Genomic DNA, 25,191 nt, shown 5'->3' with positions numbered 1-25,191 from the left:
AAGTATTTTAGATAGTGACATTAACATTAATGAAGAAGTAGAATTCATATATACATGAGAGTAAACTAGGTGAAATCTAACCCCAACAACATATTCATTCCATAATATCAAACTCGTTCATGTTTTCACTTTTGTCCAATTGATCAAATTGCATGCATATTTACTTTTCAGTATTTGCATTCTAAACACAAAAGAGTTTGTTTTCAAGTCTTATTTAATCAAGAAATCACATAACTGTTTAGGTCGTGAGTCTCTAGGGAAATGATACTTGGTCTTACCATTTTATATTACTTGATATGATTCGGTACACTTGTCGAAGTCTTAACAAGATCTAAAGAGAAGCCCCCACTAATTCATTAATGCCAGCAACCACCCACCCTATTTATCCACAAAATTTCTACCACCCCACTTCACACTGCTATCACTTTCTTTCTTTCTTCTTCTTCTTTATCAGTAGAAAAATGCTACCTCACATACCATACATTCTCTCTGCAGTTCATGTTATACTCCTTTCTTCAGCAACCCAATTCAACATCACCGTAGAAGCAACAAGAGCCCTGGAACAAACCCAACTCCATTTCCATGTAGCAAACTCCACATGCGAGGGAACACTTTACCCAGACCTCTGTGTCTCAACCTTTACCTCTTTCCCATATCTCACCTCGAAAACCGTACCACAAATGATATGTTCTGTCATGAACCACACCATATACGAGGTCACATTGTCCTCATCCAACTACAGCGGTCTCGGAAAAAAGCTCCTGAGTCTCAACAAAGTCGAACAACGAGCTCTCAACGACTGCCTCGACCTCTTCGACGAAACCGTGGAGGAGCTCAAAACCACCGTGGCGGATCTCTCCCAAAGCACAATAGGGTCGAAGTGTTACCACGACTCGCAGACTCACAAAAATGTCTATTCAACTTTTAATTAATGTTGAGGAATAGAAAAGAGAGAGAAAAAGATGGCAAGAAGAGTAGAGGAGAGAGAAAAAAAGTGCAGTCACGTCGGCATGGAGTTAACTCCGTTTATGCCAATTTAACGGAAGGGACTTGATTGATACAATTTTTACAACTTTGGAATGCAATCTATGTATTTTTAAAATCAGGTATTAAACTGAAAAAAATCACTTAACGTAGAAACTAAGTAAGCAATTAAGCCTACTAATTACACTTATTTAACATAACTTTTCTTAATATAACTATAAAAAATATCAAATAAATATAACCAGTGTCAAAATAATTTTTTTCTTTACAAGAGTTTCTTTAGTAAAATGTATGTAACTGTTGTGTTATGTGTGTGGGTCCCTGCATTTGCATTTCATGCTGTTAGTGTGCATGTGACCTCTTTTTTATTGGCATGGCTGATTTGTACTCAATTGAAAAATGCAAATTGCATGGTATCTTTTTGTGATTTGATTGGTTGATATCAATGTCTCACGCTTATAAAAATGGAATCATTTATGGTATATGTTGCGCGTATTTAATTTATTGGGTGCATTCCGGTTAATGTAATTCTTACAATGGAACTTTTTTTAGTACATTTCCTAGCCCCAAGCTTTTGTTGCATGCCTTTTCTATATGTATATACAGATGCACTTTTTTAAAAGTTATCATCTTTTTCCTTTTATCACATTATATAGATCATAAATTTGCATTTCTTTCTTATTTTTTCCTTGATAAGTAGTTGAGGATATTAATGAAAATCCTGGATGTACATTAAGCATTTCCATTTAATAATCCTTAGACATTGTGTGACAATTATATATGCAAAACAGTAATACAAATTTCTTTTACTGTAACTAGTGCAATTTCTTGTACTAAAAAAGTGAAATTAATTGTATGTTATAAGAGAAAAGTCATCATGAATTATTGCTTCGTCAAAGTCAATGAATCTGTGTCCTATCCATTGCCGCTTTTATACAAGAATTTTTACAACATGATAGGAATATATGGTATGGGGGTATAGGTAAAACCACGATTGCTTGTGCTGTATATAAAACTATTTTTTGGCACTATCAAGGTTCATGTTATCTAGCTGACATTAGAGAAAAGGCAATTAATAAGCATGGGATTGTCCAACTCCAAGAAATTCTACTTTCTGAAACACTCAACGAAGATATTAAAGTGGGGGATGTCAACAGAGGAATAGCGTTAATAAAAAGGAGACTTCAACAGAAGAAGGTCCTTCTAGTTCTTGATGATGTTGACAAATTAGAGCAGTTAAAGGTACTTGCAGGGGGATATGATTGGTTTGGCTCTGGAAGTATGATCATCATCACCACAAGAGACAAGCATTTGCTAGATGCTCATGGGGTGGTAAACTTATATGAGGTTAAACCATTAAATGTTGAAAACGCTTTAGAATTATTTACCTGGCATGCCTTCAAAAATGATAAAGTTGATCCACCTTATATGAATATTTCCAAGCGTGTTTCTTATGCGTGTGGCCTTCCGTTGGCTCTGGAAGTTATAGGATCCCACTTATTTGGAAAAAGTTTAGATGAGTGCAGTTCTGCATTAGATAAGTATGAAAGTATTCCACATGAGAAGATTCACGGAATACTTAAAGTAAGCTATGATGGGTTGGAAGAAAATGAGAAGGGAATTTTCCTAGACATTGCTTGTTTCTTCAGTACCTGTGAACTGGGAAATGTCAGACCAATGCTAAAAGTTCATGGTTTTCATGTAGAAGATGGTTTGAGAGTGTTGGTTGACAGATTTCTCATAAAGATTGATTCTTCTTGCTTTGTGAGAATGCATGACCTAATTCGAGACACAGGTAGAGAAATTGTAAGGCAGGAATCAACACTTGAGCCGGGCATGCGTAGTAGATTATGGTTTAACGAGGACATTGTTCACGTTTTGGAAGAAAATAGGGTATGTTGATATTAGAAACATCTCTGCTACGTTTTCCATTTTCATCCTTTATTAATTTACCAATTATGTTGAATACAAGCAAGATTTAATATTTATATATTTATCCACGGATGGCTTAGCTAATTAAAGTAAATATGTTTTTATGGATAAACTATTCTTTGGCATGGAAGGGGTCCGATAAAATAGAATTCATCAAGTTTGAAGGGTACAACAACATACAAGTGCAATGGAATGGAAAAGCCTTCAAGGAAATGAAGAACTTGAGAATTTTGATCATTAAAGGTTCAAGCTTTTCTATAGGCCCCGAGCATCTACCAAATAGCTTGAGAGTGCTAGACTGGACTTGCTATCCTTCACCATCTTTACCTTCTGATTTCAATCCCAAGCGTTTTGAGATACTCCTTATGCCTGAAAGTTGCCTTCAGATGTTCAAACCACAAAAGGCAAGCTTATCTATCAAAGATTTTGCTTTGAATATGAGTTTGTACGTTAAAAGATAATAACTTGCCCCATTTGATTTTTATGTTGCAGATGTTGGAATCATTCTCTGTAATAAACTTTGAAAATTGAAAATTCTTAACTGATCTACAGAACCTAAGAGAGACACCATTCTTAACAAGTCTTTGTCTCGATAAATGCTCTAATTTGGTTAACCTTGATGAATCAATTGGGTTTCTTGATAAGCTTCGCTTCTTGAGTGCTAAACATTGCATTAAGCTGAAAACTCTTGCACCCTGCATCATGTTGACATCTCTTGAAACTTTGGATCTTTGGAGGTGCGTAAGCCTTGAGTATTTCCCAGAAGTACTGGGAAAGATGGAGAAAATAAGGACAATATATTTAGACGGTACAGCCATAGACAAATTGCCATTTTCAATTGGAAATTTTGTTGGGCTTGAACTATTGTCCTTGGAGGGATGCAAAAGGCTTCTTCAGCTTCCAGGTAGTATAAGCATAATGTCGAAAGTTAAAGTAGTGAGTTGTGGGCGTGTAGGATATCAAATTTTTGAAGAAGAGTTGAGCCCAAAGGTGTCTCCAAGGGTCATGCTTATTGGTGATTCTGACCTGTATCTTGACGTGTGTTATCTATACATAAGTCCCCACAATGCCATCCAAGTATGCAGTCCCAATCCTCTTATGCATTCTGATTTCCGTTTGTTATTCCAAAAGCTTGGAAGGGAAGAGGACTGGCTTTGCTTACGCAGGGAACCATCGATGCATTTCGCGTTTCGAAACAAATTTCCTAAGATAGCGCTATGTTGTTCAATATCATTGCCTGTGATGACAATGGTCATGGTATTGAATTTCAAGTTCAGAGTATCCATTAATGATACTATGCAATTCAGTGCTTTGTGCAATTTCATGCATAAAGAGTGGGAGACAATACTTTGGTGTGATCTAGAAGGCAAAGTGGAGGGGGTGTTTACAGAGCATGAGTGGAATAAAGCTGAGATTGTTTTTGAGTTGGACTTCCCTATGCGAGGAAATGGAAACACAGCAGGGAGCACTGGTATAGGAAGTCCAAGTTGGAGCCTAATCGGTGTGTACGAGGAAGGAAATAATAAGGAAGATATTGAATTCAAAGTTCCCATGTCAGTTTTTCCCTTATGTAACATAGAACCTCCTTCTTCATCACCTAGTTCTTTGTACTATGACGTTATCAGAGGAACGACTGAATGAAGGTGTACTATTATGGATTAAATTAGTTTTTCTATGTTTACAATTATGATATGGATTATGTGGTAACCCAAGTGGGGATAAACATAACAGAGTTGAACAAGGGCAGTAAGCGTAAGAGGTGCAAAACTTGGAAGTTATCGATGTTGGTAACTATGATGTGTTTTATATATAATATAATAATTTGTAACTGTATTAAGGGGATGTCTGGTATTCTTGAAATTTCTTCCCTTTTGTTACATCTCCTTAACTTCCGCCATAATTATATCATTTGGTGGTTTCATTTCCCTCCCTGAAATTACCCATTGGAAGGAACTTACTGCATAGTTAAAACGGCTCCACGACCAAGTTATGGTTCACCAAGCAACTTTAGCGCGTGTTGATAAATTAGCTCAAACATGGGATTCCCGTGTGCTTTCTCACGACTCCTCACGATTGGATCGCTTGGAAGCTTCCATGGATACCCATTATGTGTTCGATCGATGTAGTTCGTCCTGATCCTGTTCAAGGGTACAACATAACACTTGTCATTTGCTCTACGAAATTGGATTTTCTTAAGTTTGATGGATCTACACCTCTTAATTGGTAATTTTGCGCCGAACAATTCTTTGCTCTCTATTAAACACCATACGCGCAACAGTTAGCCATCGCTGCTATCCATGGTGGCATTGACTTGTGGTTTCAAATGCCCCAACGCACTAAATTTCTTCCCAATTGGCAGGCTCTAGTGCACGCAATTGAAGCATATCTTGGTCCTTCCCCATTCGACTCTCCTTGTGTGGCTTTATTCAAACTTCAACAAACTGATTCGATTCAAAACTATTCATGAATTTCTTTCGTTGTCTAAACCTCTAGACGGTCTAACCGATGTTGTGCTACTCAATTGTTTTATTAGTGGCCTCAAATCAGATGAAGAGGGAGGTTTGGTTCAATCTCTTTTGTTTAAGCGTTGGTGTTAGGATGACAATGCAGGGTAGACTAGGCGTGTTGAAATGCGGATCTATAGTGAAAAGGGTGAGATGAACTAAGATTTTAAACCCGCTAACCCATTTATGCCCGACCTGCCTGTAGCCCGCAGAGGCCTGGGACAAGACTCAGCAGGCTAACCCTCTGGCAATAATTATCCAAACCCTAATTTTGGGTGTTTGCATTTTCGAAGGCACGCAACAGCAACATAGCTTCATTTAGTCCAGTTTTGTGTTTTCTCTGTTTTCTTTCTCCGCATATCTTCGTCCGTCTTTCTCCAAGCACACAGCACAACTCTAACAAGAGCAGATGATCAGGAGGGTCATACGAGGGAAATTAAGGACTGAATGCAGGGACAGAAGAGTCAAGATGTTGAAGCCAGCATACCACCTCATGGAGATGACGTTGAAGAAAAGGGAAAACGTGTGAGGCAACGAAATGCACGTTTAAGGGGTATCTTTGAGAATGAAATTAGTTATATAGTAGAGGGTGGGGTAGGCAATGATTGGAAAATTACTCTTCTCTCTTAGTGTAATTTTGCTTTTTCATTGCTAAGCTACTAAACTGGTTCGATCTTTCCATTTCTGTATTTTCTAAGCTTCTTATAATTGGATTGATTTCCTATGATCTCATTTGAACTCATAGGAAGTACAATCTCAAGCAGACCTTGGGTTTTTTTATTCAAGACTTTATCAATTGTGCTTTTGTCATTTTTTTGCTACCTGTTAAATTTTCTCACTATTCCATTTGGTGCTTTCATCACCTCCACCATGATTGCGAGTACATCTTCACTTGAGTTTTCTCAAATCCTACAAATTCTTGAGAAACGTGATCGTGACCACACACATGAGATGACAAAGCTGAGAAATGAATTCGAGGATTTCAAAGCAAATCTTCAAAGTGGGGGCTGAACTCAAAAGATTTTACGCATCCTTTGCAAGTGAGGAATGTAAAGCTTGATTTTCCTAGATTCGACAAATCTGAGGTCCTTCAATGGATTTTTTGTGCGGAGTAGATCTTCGAGTATTATAATACCCCTGATGAACAATGCATTGCAGTAGTCCACTTTGAGCATAATGTAGTGTCGTGGTACGTACCAAATGATGCAGAGAATCAATCCACTTATTCCATGGAACACATTAGTCAGGTCACTCGAACTTGAATTTGGTTCTTTTCCATTTGATTCACCTAGATCAACCCTGTTTAAACTCACACAAACAAGCTTAGTAAATGATTATTATGTTGAATTTACTACCCTTACTAACCTTATTTATGGCATTAGCGCAAAAGCTCTATTGGACTGTTTTGTAAGTGGTTTTAAATCTGACATTAAGTGTGAGGTTATTGCACAAGCACCTAGTTCTATATTAAAGGCCATTTCCTTAGCTCGCTTATTTGAAGAGAAATATACTATCAAAAACAAATCTCAATGTGAGTTACAATAGACAGATTCATACCAACACCTCTAGTCAATCCTACATTAACCCTGTACAACAGTCTATTTTGGCCACACCAAACACCAAACCCAATGTTGCACCATTTAGAACCAGTAGCATTAAGAAAATGTCTCCTAGTGAAATGCAATCTCGAAGAGAAAGAGGCTTATGCTTCAGTTGCGATGAAAAATTCTCTGACACACATCGTTGTCTAAATAGACACAATACTTGATTATGCAGCTAGATGAGGATGAGAAGGAAGAACAAGGAATTGAGGAGCACGTGGTTAACTTGGAAGCAAAATTGACACACCACTTGTCCTTTAATGCATTAAAAGGATCAGCTAGTGCACAAGTACAATGTGGTTCATTGGAACGATTGCAGGAAAGGAGGTTCAGATAGTGCTTGATAGTGGCAATAGTGTAATTTCTTGCAACCCAAACTGGCCAAGTTTCTTAACTTATCGGTGGAACCTACTTTAGGTCTTCAAGTATTAGTTGGTAATGAAAACACCTTGTCAACTAAGGGCAAGATTTTAGAGCTGCAAGTAGAGGTGCAGGGCCAGATCCTCAACCTACCTTTTTATTTACTATCGGTTTCTGGTGCTGATTTGGTTTTTTGGGGCAACATGGCTAGCTACCTTGGGGCCATATATTGCTGATTGTAGCTCGTTGACTATTAAATATTACAAAGATAAAAAGCTGGTGACATTAGTTGGTGAAAACCAAAAACCTATTGGTTTAACACAATTAAATCAGTTGAAGAGGTTGAGCCACACTTAGAGTATTGCTGAGATATTTACTATACAATTATGCTCCACTTTTACTGTTCAAGACCAGTTGGAAAACTGTCTTCAGGATATGGATCCAGATCTAGCACTCTTATTATATACTTATAAAGGAATATTTGTTAAATCTGTTGGATTGCCTCCTCCAAGATCTCAGGATCATAAAATTCATTTGCTCCATGGTAGTGATGCAGTGAAAGTCAGACCCTATAAATACCCACACAGTTAGAAACAACAAATAGAGATCATGGTGAAAGAGATGCTTGATGATGGGATAATTGCTCCAAGTTCAAGCCTTTTTTCTTCTCCAATAATTTTGCTCAAGAAAAAAGATGGGACATGGAGATTTTACATTGATTATAGGGCCTTGAATGCCATCACAGTGAAGGATAGCTTCCCAATCCCCACTGTAGAAGAGCTTTTGGATGAATTGTTTGGAGCTAAGTATTTTTCTAAGCTTGATTTGAGAACTGGTTATCATCAAATTCTGGTGAATGAAGAAGACAAATACAAAACAACCTTTAGAACTCATCAAAGCCATTATGAGGGTTAGTTATGCCATTCGGGTTAACCAACGCTCTTGCAACATTTCAGAACCTAATGAATGACATATTCCAAGGGCTATTGAGGAAGTCCGTTTTGGTGTTCTTTGATGATATCCTGGTCTATAGTCCATCATGGTCCGCTCACTTGTATCATTTACAGCAGGTCTTGCAGATTCTTGAGGATCATGCGTTGTATGCAAAAAGGTCAAAGTGTTCATTTAGGCTCGAACAAATAAACTATTTGGGACATATTGTTTCTAGTAGTGGAGTGCAAATGGAAGCCAACAACGTTCAAGCTATGTTGCAGTGACCTGTGCCAAAAACTATCAAACAACTTAGAGGGTTCTTAGGTCTCATGGCTATTATAGATGGTTTATTAGAGGATATGTAATAATTGTCAATCCTTTAAACAACTTATTAAAGAACTTGAAATGGTCAAATAAAGCATCTAATGCTTTTCTGTCATTGAAACACACCATTACCACCACAACAGTGCTTTCCTTGCCAGACTTTTCTAAGCCATTTGTGCTTGAGACTGACACATCCGGGTCAAGAATTGGTGCAGTCCTGAGCCAGGATAGGTACCCTATTGCTTTCTTTTCAAAGAAACTTTCCACCAGATTAGCCAATCAATCAACTTATACATGTGAATTTTATGTTATCACAAAATCCATGCAAAGTTTAGACATTATTTGTTAGGTCACAAGTTCATTATTCACATGGATCAAAAGAGTTTGAAATCCCTCATGGACCAATCCTTGCAGACGCTAAAGCAGCAAGCTTGCCTACACAAATATTTGGGATATGACTTCACTATTGAATACAAACCAGGGAAGGAAAATTTAGTTGTTGATGCCTTTTCAAGATCATTCTTCATGGCTTGCTCTCAGGTTAATAATGATGTCATCCCAAAGATCAAAGCTGCCTTGCAATAAGATCCCGAGCTACAACCCATTATTGTTGATTGTTCTCAAGGGAAACTGGTTCATCCTCATTACTCTTGGCTAGGTGGAGTATTGTATTGGAAAGAACGAATTGTGGTTGCAAGTGAGCAAGCAATCAGAGACCAAATTCTCAGTGAATACCACTCATCTCCAATTGAAGGTTACTCTGGTATTGCGAGGACAATGAGAAGAGTTTTAGCTCAGTTCTCTTGGAAGAATATGCACAAAGATTACTTCAACAACCTTACTTGCGAGATTTTTGCATCCTCTACCAATTTCTCATCAAATTTGGGAAGACATCGCCATGGACCTCATAGTTGGTGTTAAAATAGAATGGCTTAATGTTCAACACCAATAGGGGGTGAATTGGTGAAATACAAAAACAATGTTTTCTTTAAATCTTTTTCGCAAAGTAGATGACTTTAAAAACTTTCTTGAAACACAAAGAAAAAGATTTTTAAGTGCAGCGGATGTAAAGTTGAATAAACGCTGTATAGAGTCGATTAAGTAAAAGTGTAAGGATAAAAAAATAAAACATTGGTTTTTATGCTGGTTCGGCCAAGCCTACATCTAGGGTCCTTCCTCACCAGGAAGCAAATGCACTATAATGATCAAGGTTTTTACAACAAGGCTTTTATAGAGACCTTCACATCAAAAATATAAAACACCTTTCTAACCCTCTAATAAAAATATAGGCATACAACACACATAGACCGGCAGCAAGATGTCCCCTCTCCTGTCGTCTTTAACCCTTTGAGAAACCCCTCAAAGTCCAGAACGCAGCACGTCCTCTTCCTATAGTCACAACAGGGCAAGAACACCAATCTTCACAAGATTGAATTCATGATCACCAAAACAGACACCTTCAGTGTAGATTTGATCAGATAGTAAAAGCACACAATCCTTGCTCTTCAAGCTATCTCCAAAGATGAACACCACGATCTTCTTTAAGAGTTCTTGGAGCTTTTCCCAAATCTGTAAGATAGCACTAATATGAAAATTATCACACAATTCATTAGATTCTAAAAAAAACTTACAGAATACAAATTTCCATCAATATATAGTTTTTCACAATTCTGACGCTCTTTAGTTGACTTTGCAACTAATGAAGTCAAATACAATCATGACAGTTATAACAGTTAGTAGCAGTCATAACAATTAATTGATTACGCAATTAATGCAATTGATTCATAATTAATGCTTGGTCAAACATATTTAAAAATATAGTCGTTAGACACTTTGAGACAAGCATTAACAAAATTTCAAAACATAACAAACTTAGTCGAATGACTTGCGCACATAGTCGACTTTGTAATAGTTAAAAACATAGTTTTGAAAAACTTTCTCTTCAAAAATTCTCACAACACACTTTGAAAAAGTTTGTGCAAAGCCACGAGTTTTAATCGACTTACTTCATAATGAAGTCGACTTAAAACTGCTGTTTTGCTACACAATTTAAGTTCAACTAAAGTGCATGTGGTTTTTCTTTTCCAAAACAATTTTCATGCAATCACAAATTTAATCTCACATATATAACATAGTGAATTGCAATGATCAATACAACACAAACATGTTCTCATATAATAATAATCATGAAAGTAATGAACATGTAACACATAAACACATGTGTTATTAATTATGTGTTGTCATCATCAAAAACCAGAAGCTCTAAGATTGTAGGTTTAGGTAAACCAGTGCTCCCCCTATCAACAATCTCAACAATCTCCCCTTTTTTGATGATGCATAACCATGATTAATAAACAACCATGTTTACACAAAAATACAGATTATCAAACAAATATCAATCCATATATCAGTATAATTCTCCCCCTTTGGGCATTAGCAAAAAAGGTATGCAAGCAGGTATTGATATTCAAATAATTAATTATTTCAAAGATGCATCAGTAAATCATAAAGCAAACACAGATGCTCCCCCTATCACAAATAATCACATAAGAAAGAATGTACTCTCCCCCTTAAGTATAGGCATGTAAAATATCTAAAAAATATGTAATGCTCCCCTTGTCATTATGCATGTTTTATATTCAAAACCTAGATGCACAATGCAGTATTCATAGAATATAATAGAGCATTTATTGACATTTGACAGATTTGTATCAGTTAGAAAACATGTAAGCATAGCAATGCAATATCAATACAACAATCTCAGTATAATCTCTCAAACATTTATATCAATTATAACATAGAGATATAGCAAATATAAAACAATCAACAATGTGTAATCAATAAAGAGATAACAGTATTCCAACTCATGGAATTTTTTAACCCCTGTTAACCACAATTGATTATCCCAAATTCATAATCAACTTCATTGCTTTTTATTAGAGTTGAATCTCCAGTATTGTTTATCCAGAAGCAATGTTCCTGCAAAAAAAACTTTCAAGATCTTTCCAGATCAAGCATTTTAGAATCATTTGAAGTACAAGAATTGTTACAGGTATAATATGCATGTGTAAATGTATGAATGCAACAATAATCAGTAATACATTCAACTTCATACATAACACAATTGATTATAATTAGATTAAGTCACGATTATAGTACTGATTTATGACAAACAAAATATCTGATTTCATTAATATTGATTTGTAATTACAATCATATAACAAAAACACAATATGGCATAAGAAGCCAACTACAAATTAACACGAAAAACATTAAGCAAGTATCTAGAAACACACAACCTAAACACAAGACAATCAAAATGTATGACACTAGACTGTAAACACAAGACCCATATTTTGTTTCAAATAAGTCTATAGAATTTTCTTCACTGGTCTCATCATCTTTATCTATTGATTCTTCTGTCGATGTAGAACTTTCCACATAATTCTCTATAATTTCATCAATCTTCTCATTCATTTTCATAAGAGATTTCTTCATCGGGTTAGCTCTTTTGGAGACCTTCTCAAAACTATTTACCACACACTTTTCAAATTCAAACATAGGAGATGGTAATATTTGTTCACTGTCAGAGTCAGGATATTCATCTTGATTTTTGGTTGAGTCTTGTATATCATTGAAAATCCAACCTAGAACAGTTTTCTTCAAACTAGTACACGTTAGTATTGCCATACCAATTTGATTAGCTTTGTCTCAAGTGACCTTGATTTCACCAGTGAGATTAATGCCCCTAAGAGACAATATTTTGCTAATGAACACTGCATAGGGTAGTTCATACCAGTCATTTACACCAACATCAATGATATGCCACTTGAAAACAACTATCCAGTTTGTTGGTATTCTGAACATTATAGCATTTAGCAGATATATATCCTCTGAAGTCAATTTTTCATAACTAGATCTTCCAGGTAGCAAAACATGACTAATGATGAAAGCAATGATTTTCTTTCTTTGTCTAGACACCTGTGTAGAAATCCTTTTTCGTTCTTGTATCTTCCTGGATACCTCATGCAGTCTTTGAACATTTGCGTCTTCCTAATCCATCTGTTTTGTAAGCAATCAGGTAGATGTGACATGTGTCCTTCATTTTTGAGATTGGCAACTTGTAACCAGGTATCATTGTTGATAACAATGTGTACTCCTTTTACTCTTGAGTGTATCTGATAACAGTTTAAAAAATGTTATTTTTATACTTAATTTTGACCTTAAAGACAACCTTTATGACTTAGAAATTAGCTTGGAATCATGCTTTTGCTTAAGTTTTGGAAATAAGACTATTGGATGGGTTTTAAGCTTGGTTTTCTTTGTTTTCACAAGAATTAAGATGAATTAGATGAAAGAAGTTGAAGTAAAAGGAGCTGGACTCGGGAAAGGAAATGAAAGTGCACAAAAGAAGAGTCGTAGTCACCGCTCAGTGCCTCTTTTACCGCTGAGCGGCGTTCTGAAGTCTTGCAGTCACCGCTGAGGGCCAAAATTGCATTTGAGCGTCAATTCTGAAGACCCGCACTTACCGCTGAGCGGCAAAAGTGCCGCTGAGCGCCATTAATTTGGGCTTGGGCCTATTTTCTGTAATTTTTAGGAAACTATATAAGGTTTTAGTCGAATTAGGGTTAGTATTTTTGGACAGAAAGAGGCGAAATCACATTCCTTTAACCCCTTGGAGGAGGATTTTGAATGCTCAAGCTCTATTCTTCCACTTCTAGGGTTTTATCTTTCATTCTTTCATTGTTTTTCATCTAGTCTCACAATCTTTCATAAAAACAGAAAACAGAAAAATAAAAACAGAAAAATAAAATAAAATAAAATAATAACCGAAAATAAAAACAAAAAATAAAATAAAATAAAATAAAATAATAACCGAAAAATAAAAATAGAAAATAAAAACAGAAAAATAAAAACAGAAATTCAAATTTCAAAATTCAAAATTTCAAAATTCAAAATTCAAGTCAAAGATAATGAATAATCACACAAATAAACTAGTTAAACCACGAGTCCCCGACAACAGCGCCAAAAACTTGATGACAAATTTATGAACACCGAAAAACGACGCCAAAAAGTTGTTTAACCCTCGACAAGTGTGACCGAATCGTATCAAGTAATAAACTCGGTAAGACCAAGTATCGTTCTCCCAAAGGACTCACAGCCTAGTTAGTTATCTGATTTCTTGATTATTTAAGACTTGTGAACAAATTGTTATAAGTTTCAAATGCAAAAGACAAAAAGTAAACATGTATGCATGTGATGATCAATGGGAAAGAAGAAACAAAACACGTGAATTGAAATATGTGGATGAGTATATTGTTGGGGCAATCAATTTCATCTTATCCACTCTCATATATTTTAGGAATTCATCATTCTTTTCATCAATGTTAATGCCACTCTCTAATTTACCTTAAACCCGATGTCTGGGCGAAGAAAGCCTAATCATAATCACTAGTTTACAATGTCTTGTCTCCCTAGCAATTAATCATGCATTATAGCGAACGAAAGCTTAACGACAACCAACCATCATATTCCTATGTCTAGGTTTGTAATATACTGATGGGAGAGTTTCCCCGGATTTAGATTTTACTGTATGTGTTCATATCGACAAAACCAATAATCATGACATCGAATGAGTTAAACAATGCAAGCTTTGAGCAAAGAGGAAAAACCCTAACTATTAATGAAAGAAAGCATGTATCAGAAAAATGATGTTTAAACACAAAATTCCATATATGAGAGCTTCAAAAGATTACATTGATTCCCCAACAACAAGAAGGGTTTAGTTCACCATATTCATGGTGAAACTACATGAAATACAATGAAAGAGTGAAAGATAGAAAAACCCTAGAAAGAGAAGAGGAGAGCCGTCACCATCTCCAATTGTAACCCCAAGGGGTGAAAAGTGTGTTTTGCGTCTTCTCTAGCCAAAAATACAAACCCTAGGACGTCCTAAAGCTTATATACTATTCTAAAAAATACAGAAAATTAGGCCCAAGCCCATAAAAGTAACAGAAAATCGGTCCAAGCCCATTTAGAATGGCGCTCAGCGGTATTTTACCGCTGAGCGGTACTAGCGCATGATCCATTTTGCCCCCCAGCTGCTGTTTTGCCCCTCGGCGGTGATTTCGGCACCTGAAAACTGCCGTTTTGGGCCAAATTACTGCTCAGCGCCACTCAGTCGCAACTTTTTCTACATTCTGGTTGACTTTTCAGCATTCTGATTGACTGGTTGACTTTTCTGGTTAACTGGTTGACTTTTCTGGTTTTTGGTTGACTTTTTAGCATTCCAATCATTCGATACTTCAATTCTTCTTTCAAATCATTCAATTAGCCTACAAAATCAAGGGAATCTTGCACAAAACCATTAAATTCACCTTCAACTCTCTTATTCACAAAACTAAAGCAAAAATATGAGTTCAAACTAGTTTCTAAGTTTTAAAGGTTGCTTTTGGTATCAATTTTAAACATAAAAATAACCCGTTATCAGGCAGCCGCCACTTGTTTTAGGCTTTGCTTTTGAACGTTTTTTTAGAGGGAAGAGCTTGGAACGTTTTTCACAGAGAAAAAAAACACGCTTTCTGTTCCTTTAAATTTTGTGAAAGGCTGGAACGTTTTATTTTTGGAGTTTATCATTGAATGAAGCTTTGAGTTAGCACTTTGCATTTGAAGTTTTATTTATTCCAGCTCTTATTTTATCATTTGAACACTTGGTCACAGAGAATGGAGGAAGAACATTTTTTCTATGCACCGTTATTCATAAAGGAAAGCTCTCATTTTTTTTACTACTCCAGGAGGTCTCGGTTTGCTTTTCCAGCAGCACGAATGTTTTCATTTTTTAGAGAATAGGATGGTGATTAATGATGGGAGAATGGTCGCAGCATGTCCAGCTTGGAGCTGCGTAGGTGCACGGTGATTTTATCAAAAAGGCTTATTTCATATTTTAGGAAAAGTGTGCATCGAGGAGGAGAAGGTTACGCAGGGATTCATTTTCTTCATTTTAAGATGCACATGGGTGATTGAAAGAGGTGTGTGCTTCAGCCGCCACGGAGGGGGGTATTACATCTAGAGATGGCACATGCGCAGAATGGAGGTGTTTGGAGCCGCCACCTAAGAAAAGAGAATTTTATTCTCAATTGGAAAGGATGACACACGGTCATTGGAGAATGAACGTCCAGCTTGGGTGAAAAGGGAATTTTCTTTACTTGAAAAGAGTGGTGGCACATGCGGTGAAATAGTTTTGGAGAAAAGAAGGAGCGCTGATTTCATTTTGGGCAGAGAAATATGTCACGGTCTGATGATGAATTTTGAGAAGCATTTTCATTTCTTTTTAGAAGCACAGTGCATTTAAATTTTGGAAGAGAGCAACGCTCGGTCACAACATTTCATTTGGCTTGTGCACGGCGTGGACATTTGAGGCTGGAGCGGTGCACACATGGGTCACGGCATGGTGATTTATTTTGTTTTAAAAAAAAGTCTTCTTTATATTGTGTTGATGCTTGAACCGGTGGTGATTTTGTTTTACAATTTCCAAGCTTTATTCTAACGTGTATTTAATTTGTCAGCTCAACATTGCATTTTAATAGCTTCAATTGTGTTTGGATATTTATCTATTGCATTGTTCAGTTTATTTTTTACATTCATTATGTTGTCTATTATATTCGGTTTGTTGTTTTCGTTCACTATATTGTCTATTCTCTTCGACTTCTTTATCTTCCTGCATTTCCAATTTCCTCACTTGTTTTAGAGACCATCTCAATGTAGAACCGTTCGGTCATTTGTAGAATCGTTCGATCTTCATGCTTTGTTCATTTATTTCAATGTTTTCAATTATATTTGGTTGTATTTAATTTCCAGTTTTAATTTAGTCCATCTCTAATCACAAAAACACTTTCAAACCCCCCCCCCCACCCCCCCCACTACGTGTTTGACCTAAGTCTCGAACCATATTTTGTCCTTAAGAGACGACCTAGGAGTCACTTCCTAGCACTATACTGCATTTATTTGCACATCAAATTTGTATGGGCCGTGACAGCCACATCAACATTACATTTAGATTACTGCACATTTCTAATATGTAGCTTATGCAGCTTTCCTTGCACACTTCCAAGCTCATCTTCTCCTATAAAAGAGAGCTTCATCATTTGTAAATTCAACTTGAGTATAATAGTGAAATGCTGCTGAAATCTAGTCACTTCTGTCGAGTTCACCATTTGTGCCTCTTTAGCACGTTTTCCTCCAGCTTCTTTCCCTCTTGGAAGGCTTTCTGACCTTGTGAAGCTTCAAACACACACCAAACCTTCCATCGAACACCTGGTGTGCACCTCCGTTTTCCTTCATCAAACCATTCCGCTGCCTACTTCTGGTTCATGGAGCTGCTCAATCTTGAAGAGAGGAGCTACTTCCATCACGTCCACTTTCTCCACTTCGTCCACTTGGTCCACTTTTTCCACTTCCTCCCTTTTTCCACTTCCTCCACTTTTTCCACTTTTTCCACTTCCTCCACTTTCTCTACTTCGTCAACTTCGTCCACTTCCTCCACTCTGTCCACTTCGTCCACTTCCTCAACTTCGTCAACTTCGTCCACTTCCTCTACTTCCTGCACTTCCTCCACTTTGTCCACTTCGTCCACCTCGTCAACTTTGTCCACTTCACCACTTTGTCCACATCATCCACTTCGTCCACTTTGTCAACTTCGTACACTTCGTACACTTCGTCCACTTCGTCCACTTCGTCCACTTCGTCCACTTCGTCCACTTCGTCCACTTCCTCCACTTCCTCCACTTCCTCCACTTCCTCCACTTCCTCCACTTCCTCCACTTCCTCCACTTCCTTCACTTCCTTCACTTCCTCCACTTCGTCAACTTTGTCCACTTCTTCCACTTCCTCCACTTCCTCCACTTCCTCAACTTCGTCAACTTCGTCAACTTCGTCCACTTCCTCCACTTCGCCCACTTTGCCCACTTCGCCCACTTCGCCCACTTTTTCCACTCCCTCCACTTCCTCCACTTCCTCGATTTCATCCACTACGTCCACTTCCTCCACTTCCTCCACTTCGTCCACTTCGTCCACTTCCTCCACTTCCTCCACTTCCTCCACTTCCTCCACTTCGTCCACTTCCTCCACTTCCTCCACTTCCTCCACTTCCTCCACTTCCTCCACTTCCTCCACTTCCTCCACTTCCTCCACTTCTTCCACTTCCTCCACTTCCTCCACTTCCACCACTTCCTCCACTTCCTCCACTTCGTCAACTTCGTCAACTTCGTCCACTTCGCCCACTTCGTCCACTTCGCCCACTTCGCCCACTTCGCCCACTTCGCCCACTTCGTCCACTTCCTCCACTTCCTCCACTTTTTCCACTCCCTCCACTCCCTCCACTCCCTGCACTTCCTCGATTTCGTCCACTACGTCCACTTCCTCCACTTCGTCCACTTCGTCAACTTCCTCCACTTCCTCAAGTTCTTCCACTTCGTCCAATTCGTCCACTTCCTCCACTTCGTCCACCTTGTCAACTTCCTCCACTTCAGCACTTCGTCCACTTCATCCACTTCGTCCGCTTCCTCCACTTCCTCCATGATACGACTGTCGCGGCCCATCAAATTTGATGTGCAAATAGAATGCAGTATAGTGCTAGGAAGTGACTCCTAAGTCGTTTCTCAAGGACCAAATGTGATTCGAGTCTTAGGTCAAACATGTAGTGGGGGATTGGAAAGTGTTTTTGTGTTTAGAAATGAACTAAATTAAAACACAAATATAAACACAAATGTAAATATAGGATTAAAACGATTTCTCACTAAAGTTAACATTACAACTAAATTAAATGAAAACACTAAAATAAAACATTCCCTCCCTGGACATAACCGAATGCCCATTCCAATTGAATAAAAGTTCACCCGTGTGCTGGAAATAAGTAAAAGAAGCCGAGAGCTTCTTCCCGTGTCACCGCTTCTCACTTGCAGCTTGGAGCTCTCCAACAAGCAAAGCAACGCACGTCCTCTCCAAAAACAAGTGGCAAGTGGCCGCTCCAACACGTCCCAGCTCTCGTCCCTTTTCCGTGTAGCGTCTCATCCAGGAGAAAGAAAATTTTTTGCGCGCACACCAACTCTTCTCAATATCCGTGTGCTTCTTCCACCAGCTCCAAGCCGAGACACCCACTTCTACCTAGGCTACTCCAAATTAAATCAGCTACATTTTTTCTAAGCCAAAAGAATGAATTCCCTACACCTGGCGGCTGTCCTTCACACGTCCAGCTCCTCCGTGAAGCCACACACTTCTCAACGTGCTAAAATGAAAAGGGCGGATTAAAAGAAAATGCAACCAATTCCAGTAACAGCGTTCTCCTCTCCGAAAGATTCATACAAAATGTTTTTTAAAAAAAGAAAAGCTCTCCCCTTTCAAATGAATGAATTACCGTGTTTCCCTAAAGAAAGAAAAAAAACCAAATCCCTGGTGCTGCTGGAATAGAAAAACCGAGAGAGACCCCCCGTGGGTGGCTGCTCACTCCCCCTCTCCATCACTCATGTGCCCTTAAAATCAAGAAGTGAATCCCCCCATGTGCTGCACTGCTGGACAAACCTCAGCTCCCTGGACGTCCAAAGCCCGCTTGCGTTTTTTCTCCCAAGTTGCTGGACTGCTTCTTTGCTGGACACGAGGCTGCTGGGTGCACCGCCCATTGCTTTTCTGGACCAGCTGCTGTTTTCTCTTCTTTTCAGCCCAAGTGCGTGTTGCTGCTTTCCAAGTGAAGGCTTCTTTCTCCCAAGCCAGCTGGACACGTGAATGAAGCCCTTGCGTGTTGCTGCTGCTTGAAGGCTTCTTCTTTGGACACCACCCGCTGCTGCTGGATCACGCTTCCTAATCTCTCCAAGCTTGCTGAATGGGAGTTGCTGGACCGTGAAGGCTGCTGGACGTCACTCCACTTCTCGCTGTCCGCCACACCTTTCTCCAATGCTGGATGGGCTACTCCTCACGTGCTTCATCCTAGCTGGACCGTTGCACCTCCATTCTCTCCAAGCACACACCTCCTCCAAGCCCAAAAGGAAAGTGAGCCTCCACGTTCTGGCTTTGGAGCTCTCCATCAAAGTGTGCATCTGCTTGCTGTGTGCACCTCCTTTCCCAATCAATCAATCATGTGCTTCCTAAAGCACACCCATAAGCGCACGTGATGCTTCTTTCCAGCCCAATACTTTTTCAAGCTCCTTTCTGAATGCCAATTGTTTTTCTAAATGTTACTCTCCTTTTTCTTCTCCACACTTCTTTTGTGGAGAGTCTTGAATTAAGTGCCAACCTTCCAATTGTTCCAAATTATTATTCAACAATTTCCCTACAATTAATAATACAAATAATTAGCCTTAGATAATTCAAATTAATTAAAATAAGAATTTCTGGTCAAATTAAGCACAATTAGCAAAATACTGAACATTCAAGCACAATTCCCTGATTAAATCTAGCACAATAAGCTAAGTGAAATCAAGAAAATATTGACTCATCACTCTACTTCCTCCACTTCGTCAACTTCATCCACTTCACCACTTCGTCCACATCATCCATTTCGTCTAGTTCGTCAACTTCGTCCACTTCCTCCACTTCGTCCACTTCCTCCACTTCGTCCACTTCCTCCACTTCGTCCATTACCTCCACTTCCTTCACTTCCTCCACTTCCTCCACTTCGTCAACTTCGTCCACTTCGTCAACTTCGTCCACTTCCTCCACTTCCTTCACTTCCTCCACTTCGTCAACTTCGTCCACTTCGCACACTTCGTCCATTTCGTCCACTTCCTCCACATCCTCCACATCCTCCACTTTCTCCCCTTCCTTCACTTCCTCAACTTCGTCCACTTCCTCGATTTCCTCCACTTCCTCCACCTCCTCCACTTCGTCAACATCATCCACTTCCTCCACTTCGTCAACTTCGTGCACTTCGTCCACGTCATCCACTTCGTCCACATCGTCCACTTCGTCCACCTCGTCAACTTTGTCAACTTCGTCTACTTCACCACTTTGTCTACTTCGTCCACATCGTCCACCTCGTCCATGATGCGACCTTAAATCGAGACTGAACGATCTCTAAAGCAAGTAAGGAAATTGAAAATGCAGGAAGATAAAAAAACCAAACAAAATAGATAACATAGTAAACAAAATAAATAAACTCAACGAATCTATTTTTAAGCAAATTAAAAATCGAGCTTGCGTTAACTTGAAAGCATTGAATGCAACAAGTAAATAAAGAAACTCATGCTATTAAACTGCAACATTCAGTTAACAAAGTGTTTCGACTGAATCCGGGCGGACCCTGTTAAAACACACTTTTGCGAACGTACGACTGATGGCGAACGCTGGAGCCGGGCGGATGAGCGATCACGAACGTTGGAAACGGGCGGACACTTCTCTCCAGCTGATGCAGACCGGGCGGACGGTGCCGTGATGGACGAACGCTGTTCCTCCCTCCAAGCCGGGCGGTCACCCTCCTGTTCCAGGCGCTGCTCCTTGCTCCAAGCTGGGGAGGGCTCGGGTACCTGCTAAAGGCACTCCGACTTTACCTTTTGGGGGCCTGGAAACGGCCCAATAATACCTTAATCTTCATTAAGGACTTAATGTGTCATTAGCATTTAACCGTGTAATCAGCGAAGTGCGTCGGTTGGGAATGATGGTCTGTCAGGGATGTCACCCTAGGTGGGCGTCCAGCTCTTGGGCGAATGTAACGCCCCGGCAACTCACAGGGACCATCGACTGCCCCCACAGATCACCACCAGGCTTTCCAGTGTGCTTTGTCCTCACTCGCACACTTTCTGGGAAAACTTCCCAGAAGGTCACCCATCCCAGAATTACTCCAAGCTAAGCACGCTTAACTATGGAGTTCTTATGGGTCAGGCTACCGAAAAGCAAATGCATTTGGTGATATGAGTAGTCAAATCAATTCCTTTAAGCTATCCTTCAACCGTATAGTCCCATACCTATACAGTCTCCAGATCCCTCTCATTCCGGTGTATGTTCGATTCGTCCATGTACCCCTTCCACCCGAAGCTGCCAGGAGCCGCTCCTTGTCTGTGCCCCCTACACCATGCTTCTTGCACCGGCGTCACTCCCCGCCCTCGTCTCCGTGCCCGGGTGTCACATGTCCACCAGCTTTTGCTCTGGTTCGTCCTCGAACCACACCGTACTGGGAGAGGCTAGGCTCTGATACCATCTGTAACGCCCCGGCAACTCACAGGGACCATCGACTGCCCCCACAGATCACCACCAGGCTTTCCAGTGTGCTTTGTCCTCACTCGCACACTTTCTGGGAAAACTTCCCAGAAGGTCACCCATCCCAGAATTACTCCAAGCTAAGTACGCTTAACTATGGAGTTCTTATGGGTCAGGCTACCGAAAAGCAAATGCATTTGGTGATATGAGTAGTCAAATCAATTCCTTTAAGCTATCCTTCAACCGTATAGTCCCATACCTATACAGTCTCCAGATCCCTCTCATTCCGGTGTATGTTCGATTCGTCCATGTACCCCTTCCACCCGAAGCTGCCAGGAGCCGCTCCTTGTCTGTGCCCCCTACACCATGCTTCTTGCACCGGCGTCACTCCCCGCCCTCGTCTCCGTGCCCGGGTGTCACAGCGAACGTCCACTCCTTGGGCGGACGTCCTACTCTTGGGCGAACGTCCACTCCTTGGGCGAACGTCCTACTCTTGGGCGAACGTCCACTCCTTGGGCGGACGTCCAGCTCTTGGGCGAACATCCTTCTTCTTGGGCGGACGTCCAACTCTTGGGCGAACGTCCACTCCTTGGGCGGACGTCCAGCTCTTGGGCGGACGTCCAGTCTTTGGGCGAACGTCGTACTGTGGGCGTCCTTCCGCACGGCGTCTTGCACTCCCTGGTACATAAGCCCCTCAAGTCCTAGTGCACGTAGTGTACGTAGGATTTTGAATAATTATCTAAAACAAGAGAAGATCTGACTCCGTGGTCATGCATATTTTCCAGACGTTTCGTCCCTCGACATTTTCTTGAAGAACACTTTTTGTGAGTGTAGATAGTGTGAGGTTATCTTGTGGTGATAGAATCCCGTGTGAGTTTTTCAAAGTTTTTCTTACAAACAGAGGTTCTATCCGGTTGGGCGGACGGGCATTCCCTTTCGGTGACGTCGGCACCGAAACAGGCGGACGTCCATCTACGTGGGTGCCCTTCCGTATGGCGTTCGGCACTCCCTGGTACGTACGTTCTGCCATCTTTGGGCGGACGTCCAAATGGTTGGACGCTCGTCCTGATTGCCATCTTTGGGCGGACGTTCAAATGGTTGGACGCTTCATCCTGGACGGACGTTCCATCCTGGGCGTCCCTTCTTGAGTGATTGGACGCTCGTCCTATGCCGGGTGAACGCTCGTCATCTTGGATGGACATGCCATCTTGGACGGACGTCTCTTCTTGAGTGATTGGACGCTCGTCCAATCTTGGGCGGACGTGCTAGTTTAGATAGACGTCCGGCTCTTGTGTTATGCGAGTCGTCCTGGGTGGGCGCTCGACTTTGGTACTCAACACGGGTGAACGCTCGGCCTTGTGGCGCTCGAGCGGCCTCGGTCCTGATTGCCATTTTGGAGGGCGACATTGTTAACCGTTCGCTCGGTCTATGCTGGGAGGGCCTATCAGTACATAAGCCCCCCAAGCCCGAGCGTAATCTTATTGTGCGAAGGGATTTTTTAGATGGCCACTCCCCGACTTGTTGAGTCCATGTGGAGGTCGACTTTGCGTACCTTGGAGGACAAATGGCCGGATGGTTGATTGGCGTCCTCCTACTCCAGATTGATGATAAACGCCAGATTTGACTAAGTTACGGACGGCCGGTCATTGCTGAATATCAGATTTGGCTAAGTTATGGACGGCCGGACATTGCTGAATGCCAGATTTGGCTAAGGTACGGACGGCCGGTCATTGCTGAATGCCAGATTTGGCTAAGTTACGGACGGCCGGTTATTGCTGAATGCCAGATTTGGCTAAGGTACGGACGGCCAGTCATTGCTGAATGCCAGATTTGGCTAAGGTACGGACGGCCGGTCATTGTTGAATGCCAGATTTGGCTAAGGTACGGACGGCCAGTCATTGTTGAATGCCAGATTTGGCTAAGGTACGGACGGCCGGTCATTGCTGAATGCCAGATTTGGCTAAGTTACGGACGGCCGGTCATTGCTGAATGCCAGATTTGGCTAAGGTACGGACGGCCGGTCAGTCGCTGAATGCCAGATTTGGCTAAGTGATGGACGGCCGGCTGGTCTCTGAATGCCAGATTTGGCTAAGTTATGGACGGCCGGCTCTTTGCTTCGTCGCCCAACCAAGCTGAGAGTTGTTCTCGTTGGAACACTCTTTTTCACCAGCTTGGGTTTGATAGGGCGGATGGTCCTTCGCTTCTTTGCCCGACCAAGCTGAGAGTTGTTCTCGTTGGAACACTCTTTTTCACCAGCTTGGTCTTACTGGGAGGGACGGTCCTTCGCTTTCTTGCCCGGCCAAGCTGAGAGTTGTTCTCGTTGGAACACTCTTTTTCACCAGCTTGGTCTTACTGGGTGGACGGTCCTTCGCTTTCTTGCCCGGCCAAGCTGAGAGTTGTTCTCGTTGGAACACTCTTTTTCACCAGCTTGGTCTTACTGGGTGGACGGTCCTTCGCTTTCTTGCCCGGCCAAGCTGAGAGCTGTTCTCGTTGGAACACTCTTTTTCACCAGCTTGGTCTTACTGGGTGGACGGTCCTTCGCTTTCTTGCCCGGCCAAGCTGAGAGTTGTTCTCGTTGGAACACTCTTTTTCACCGGCTTGGTCTTACTGGGAGGATATGCACTCGTGCCATTGTTGCGGGTTACCTGCATTATGAAGGGAACATGGCGAATTTTAAAGAAAGTGTGTCCGTACCTTGTAAGGCGGATTGGTGGGTTGATCATGCTCGGATGAGCGCTTAAGTCGGGATTGGACGAGCGCTCTCTGATTGCGGGCGGACGAGCGTTCAAGTCTAGATTGGACGAGCGCTCTTTGAAGCTGGACGGACGAACGCTTAAGTCCGGATTGGACGAGCGCTCTCTGAATCCGGGCGGACGAACGCTTAAGTCCGGATTGGACGAGCGCTCTCTGAAGTTGGACGGACGAACGCTTAAGTCCGGAATGGACGAGCGCTCTCTGAAGCTGGACGGACGAACGCTTAAGTCCGGAATGGACGAGCGCTCTCTGAAGCTGGACGGACGAACGCTTAAGTCCGGATTGGACGAGCGCTCTCTGAATCCGGGCGGACGAACGCTTAAGTCCGGATTGGACGAGCGCTCTCTGAAGTTGGACGGACGAACGCTTAAGTCCGGAATGGACGAGCGCTCTCTGAATCCGGGCGGACGAACGCTTAAGTCCGGATTTGGACGAGCGCTCTCTGAAGCCGGACGGACGAACGGGCTGAGGCAATGCTGAGAACGAACGACCTCAAATACGTGGAGGTCGAACGGCCGAAATCATGATGAGGCCGAACGGCCGAGGACATATGTCGAGCGGCTATGAAGTACTGTTGATGGGGTATCCGTGCTCATTTCTCGTGGTCACCTTTGGGT

The 25,191-nt window shown here is 41.1% G+C and overlaps 1 pseudogene; it reads left to right on the top strand.

Annotated features, from left to right (window-relative positions):
• The first annotated feature begins 1,936 nt into the window (after positions 1 to 1,936).
• On the top strand, positions 1,937 to 4,557 carry LOC108344303 (disease resistance protein Roq1-like; annotated as a pseudogene).
• The last annotated feature ends 20,634 nt before the right edge of the window (positions 4,558 to 25,191 follow it).

The sequence above is a fragment of the Vigna angularis genome, chromosome 8 (assembly GCF_016808095.1).
Source record: "Vigna angularis cultivar LongXiaoDou No.4 chromosome 8, ASM1680809v1, whole genome shotgun sequence".
NCBI lineage: Eukaryota > Viridiplantae > Streptophyta > Magnoliopsida > Fabales > Fabaceae > Vigna > Vigna angularis.
Note: the sequence above shows the minus strand (reverse complement) of the source record. Positions and strands in the feature narration are given on the sequence as shown.